This window comes from Nicotiana tabacum, chromosome 2 (assembly GCF_000715075.1).
Source record: "Nicotiana tabacum cultivar K326 chromosome 2, ASM71507v2, whole genome shotgun sequence".
Taxonomy (NCBI): domain Eukaryota; kingdom Viridiplantae; phylum Streptophyta; class Magnoliopsida; order Solanales; family Solanaceae; genus Nicotiana; species Nicotiana tabacum.
In genome coordinates this window covers 80,128,173-80,134,172 of record NC_134081.1, presented here as the reverse complement: position 1 = coordinate 80,134,172, position 6,000 = coordinate 80,128,173, and positions in this window count along the sequence as shown.

Here is a 6,000-nt window from a genome sequence, read left to right as displayed (position 1 = left end):
ACCATGGTTAATATCGGGTCAAGACGACCTCCTTTCAGTGTTTTGAGTACGCGATCAGGTCCGTAGCATATTTTATGATTGAAATTCATATATGGTTTGTGTCAGGGAGGTTTCGGATGAGTTTCAGGGTGGTTTCGGATCACTTCGGAGAAGTTTGAGTTTGCTGATTTCTGGTGAAACATTGTTCATTCACAATTGCGAACCATTTATGGCAATTGCGAAAATACTGTTCATTCGCAATTGCGAACCATTTATGACAATTACGAAAACGTTGTTCATTCGCAATTGCGAACCATTTATGGCAATTGCGAAAATACTGTTCATGTGAGGTACTGTTCATTCGCAAATGCGAAGTTTTTGTCCGCAAATGCGAACCTAGGCAGAAACTTAAGGATTGAAAATCTGTCATTTCTTCATTTTCGATTGGGATTTTTGGAGCTCGATTTTTGGGCGATTTTAAGGATTTCTTCACGACTTCGACTGGGGTAAGTGTTCTAAATCCTAAAGTGATTATATTTCATGAATCTATGATTATATTCATCGTTTAATTCGGATTTAAATGGAAGAAATCAAGATTTTTTAAAAATCTTCCAAAAACAAAAATTTAAGATTTAGAGGTCGAGTTGTTATTGGAATTCGATAAAATTGATATGGTTGAACTCGTATCGGAATAGGTGTTCAGATTTTATGAAAATTATGTCGGGTTCCAAGGGACGGGCCCCGTGTTGACTTTTTGGAATAAAATTTTAAGTCGACGTATTATTATCCGGAATTATTTCCGATGAATTTTAATGAAGTTATACAATTAATTTGAATAGATTTGAGCTGTCCGGAGGCCAATTCAAGCAAGAAGGCTATTTTGGAATATCGACCTAACTTCAAAAAGGTAAGTGTCTTGCTTAACCTTAAGTAGGGGAATTACCCCTTAGGCATTGAGTTTTATGCGCCATTTGTGAAATGTGAAAATCCGTGTACGCGAGGTGACGAGTACGTACTCGGGCTTATACGTACAAAATTCATTGAAATAAAGTCTTGGGCATTATTGCGTAGTAAATTGGAAAATTGTGAAAAATTATTAAATCATCTGTTTGCCATGCCTAAATCCTTATTGTTGAATTTGTTTTTATATGATAATTTGATGTGACTGTTACTTGAAATATTTATGAAATTTCGTGAGTATTGTTGGTTTAATATTTCTTGGAAATTAATTCCAATATGAATCTTCTTATGCAAATAATTAATTTAAGCAAGATTAAGAATAAGTGTTAATATAATTATCTAAATTTGCATTAATGAAGGTTTTGCTTTATGCTGAGTAATTTCTATCTCAATTAATTGTTTTTGGGTGTTATATACATTGTGTGGAGCCTTGGGCTAATTGTTGTGAAATTAATTGATTTTGTTATATCTTTGGAATTTGGTTGTGGCCATTGGGCAAATTATGATATGAATTGATTTTATTATATTGTCGTGTTAATTTCCCGTGTAAATTATTGTATTGTGTGAGTTACTATTTTAGGGAGATAAGGGTGGCATTTCACCGTTGATATTATGTGGGTATAAGGGTGGCATTTCACTGTTGTTGTGTTTGTTGGAATATTGTCTGGGCGGAGCGATAAGGGTGGATATAGGAGCGATAAGGGTGGTAATAGGAGCGATAAGGGTGGCTATTGATATTGTCTGGGCGAAGCGATAAGGGTGGCTATAGGAGTAATAAGGGTGGCAATAGGAGCGATAAGGGTGGCTATTATCAGGGACAATATGTGATGATGTGGGGTTGTGGTGTTGATAATTTTCTTGTGATGTTATGATTTTCTTGTGTTTATTTCTATAGCTTGTGCAACTTGTCTTGTTGTTGGTAAATTGATAACAATCTGATTTATGTTGAAAATGAGAGCATGTGGCTATTGCCAGGCGGATTATAAAAAAAATAAAATGTGGACACGAGGTGCCGTAAGTAAATAATGAGAATATTTGGCATGTGAACTGTCCGTGCAGTTGTGATATGAAATGTGGGCACGAGGTGCGGTGATGAAATGATAATGATAATTGGCACGTGAATTGTCCGTGCAGTTGTGATATGAAATGAGGGCACGAGGTGCCGGAAAAATATGATGATTTAATTATGGGCACGAGGCGCCGTGAAAATATGAAAATGGGCTGGGACCCGTGTTTACGAAAAATATGAAAATGGCTGAGACCCGTATTTTTATGATTATGAAATGAGGTGTCATATGGTGACTTTTTAATTGAAAGAATTATATTCAAAATATTTATTTGAAAGGATTTTTACTTAGAAAGTATTATATGAAAGAATTTTATTTGAAAGATATTTATTTGAGGAATTTATATTTGAAAAGATTTATTGAAAGAATTATATTTGAAAAATAATTATTTGAGAAAATTATATTTGAAAGGGAGTTATCTGGAAGAATTATATGTGAAAGACATTTATTTGAAGGACTTGATTTAATTGGGTGTACTTGTGTTTATTAATTGTTGAGTGATATTAATGGTGTTCTTGTTGTCTGTTGTGCATATCACTGGTTGTTCCATATTGTCCTATTGTTATTTAATTCCTATTATTTTGTATATTATATTGCACGGGTTATTAGACTAGTGAGTGTCTTGACTGTACCTCGTCTCTACTCCATTGAGGTTAGTCTTGATACTTACTGGGTACCGACCGTGGCGTACTCATACTACACTTCTACATATTTTTGTGCAGAGCCAGGTATTGAAGATATCAGACTTGAGCAGAGTTAAAGTGCGATCATAAGGATTCAAGGTAGAGTTGCTTGGCCGTCACAGTTCCTTGGAGTCTTTTCATTTCATTGTACTATTAATTTATAATCAAACAGTATTGTATATTCGGTCCTCGTGATCATTCCATATATTCAGTTAGAGTTCGTGACTCAGTACTACCAGTCTTGGGAAGTTGTGTATTGTAATTATTTCCGCTGTTAGATATTAATTAAAAAAATGGCTTCAAAATGTAAAACAAATCCTCTTACCTAGTCTTAGAGACTAGGTGCCATCACGACGCCTGTGGTGGGATTTTGGGTTGTGACATCAGTAAGTAACAGAATTAAATAAGGAACTGAGAAGAAGTGACGAGCTTGATACGGTGTTCGTATGTGGGAAGTCGGTCTGGCAGAGAATTCCGGATATTGGAACTGGGCTCTAAGGCTTATTTGCCTAAATAAAAGAGAATATCTTCAGATTTGATCGAGCTAATATGCTCAACTGAGTTGTGGTAGCAGGTAGGTGCACGAGGTGTTAAACAGTGATTTCGGACAACTCCATTGCAGTTCTTAGCACATTCGAGGATGAACGTATGTTTAAGTGGGAGAGAATGTAACGACCCGATCGATCATTTTGAGCTCTAGCACATTGTTCATCAGTTTGAGGCCATGAGCAATTTTACTTCAGGTATTATGACTTGTACACGTAGTCGGAATTGGGATTCAGGGAGTTCAGAGTTGATTTGGAAAGAAAATTCTCATTTCGGAAGCTTTAAGTTGGAAGAATTGACTAAGGTTGGAATTTTGAGAAAACAATCTCAAAATCGGGATTTGAAGGTTCCAATAGGTTCGTATGATGACTTCAGACTTGGGCGTATGTCCAGATCTGATTTTGGATGACCCGGGAGCGTTTCGGCGCCTATTGTGGAAGTTAACATTTTGGAAGAATTTCATAAATTTGGGTTGAAGGGCATTTCAATGTTATCAATGTCTGTTTGAGATTCCGAGTCTGGGAATATCTCCGTATGGTGAATATGGAATTGGGAGCACGTCTGGAAGTGGATTCGGAGATCCGTAGGTCATTTTGGAGTCATTTGGTTAAAGTTAGAAATTTGAAGGTTTTTGAGAAGTTTAACTAGAAGTGGACTTTTCGATATCGGAGTCGGATTTCGATTCTGGAAGTTGGAGTGCAAACTTTGAGGACAATCAGACGTGATTTGATAGGTCTTGGCATCGATTGTAGAAGTTGAAGTTTCGAAGTTCATTAAGTTTGAATTGGGGTGCGATTCATGATTTTAATGTTGTTTGATGCGATTTGAGGTCTCGAGCAAGTTTGTGTTATGTTATGGGACTGGTTGGTATGATTGGACGGGGACTCAGTTGTGTTTTGGGGTAGTTTCGGATCATTTCGGGTTGTTTTGGACTGTTCTTGCTCGTATTTGGTTTCCTTCATCGCGAATGCGAAGGAAGTCCCGCGTTCGTGAAGAAGAAATTTTGGGGGTGCTGGATTTGGCCTTCGCGAACGTGAAGCAGTGGACGCGAACGCGAGGCAGGAGCTAGGCAAGCCTTCGTGAACGCGGCCAAGGCGACGCGAACACGAATAATAATGGAGAAGATGGGTCTGAGGTCGTTGGCCTTCGCGAACGTGAAGTGTGTAATGCGAACGCGAGGCAAGAACTAGTCAAGCTTTCGCGAACGTGACGCGCAGTGGTCGCGAACGCGAAGAAGGAAGGGAGCTAGGCCTGGAAGTGCTTAGCCTTCGCGAACGTGGGTTTGGTACCGCGAACTCGAAGAGGTATTTGAGGCAGCTGGGTTTTTGGCCTTCGTGAACGCGAGACAGAGGTCACGAATGCGAAGAAGGGCCTGGCCTGGCAGATTGTTTTAAAGACGGGGTTTGGCGATTTTTCCTCCATTTTTCATTTGGTTGGGCGATTCTTGGAGCTCTTGGAAGGGAGATTTAAGTCATCTATGTCAAGTTAAGTGATTCCCACCTATTGCAAGTTAAATATTTGGATTTTGAAAGGATTTAGACATAAAAATTTGTAAAAAATTGGGATTTTAAGAGGAAAACCTAGAATTTGGTATTTGTGGATTTTGACCACGAATTTGGGCATGGAATTGGAAATAAACTATATATTTGAGTTCGTGAGGTTATGGGTAAAGTTTATCTTCGAAAAGTTTCGGAATCCGGGCATGTGGGCCCGAGGGTTGCTTTATCGATTTTTCGCGCGGAGTAAGAAATTGTTATAAATTGATTAATTATGAGTGTTAGAGCATATTTTGATTGGGTTGCAACTTATTTGACTAGTTTTGGAGCGATGGGCGTCGGTTTGAGGTGTTAGAAAGGCTTTGGAGCCGGTTATGGAATTTCGGAGCGAGGTAAGTCTCCTTTCTAACCTTGTAAGAGGGAATTAACCCCATAGGTGAACTAAATTATTGTGTGCTTCTATTTGTGGGGGCTACGTACGCACGAGGTGATGAGAGTCCGTACATAGCTACTAGTTATGCCTATGTCCAGGTAGTTTTAGTCTCACATCATGCCTTGTTGATATTGTTATTGATTTATGTTTAATTATTTGCCTCGAGAGGGAGCGAGATTGAGTTTGCTTATTAAATGTTTTGAAAGGAGTTGAAATTGAAGAACTTAAGATTTAAAAAAAAGTTTCATTTGAACTTCGTAATTTCGAAAAGGATTGAGGAATACCATAATAGCTTAAGAAATCTATGTGTAACCGCGTCGCATGTATGTTTCGCGAGCGGGGAAATTTCCTTAAAAAGCTACAAGCTGAATTTCCCTCATTTTGAAAAGAATCAAGAAAGAGATAGGATTTTTAATGTTAAATTATATTAGACAGCGTTGCAAGTATGATCCGCGAGCGGGGAAATCTCCTTAAATTTATATTTGACTGCGTCGCACGTATGATTCGCGAGCGAGGTATTTCCTTCTACCACTCTTACGAGATCGGGTCATTCGCCTCGGTAGGATTTATGTACCACACTCTCATAGGAGCGGGCCGTTCACCTCGGCAGGTTCATAGATGCATCTATGGTTCGCGTCGTTCGACCCTGCGCAGAGCATAATTTATTTTTATGTTGGATCGGGCCGTACGCCTCGGCACTTTCTATATATATATATATATATATATATATATATATTATCCTCATGGAATCGTGCGTAATATTTGGCAAGAAGCCAGTGTATCTGAGGGTTTTTTCCCTGATTTGAATTATGACAACCTCTTTAATGAAATCCACT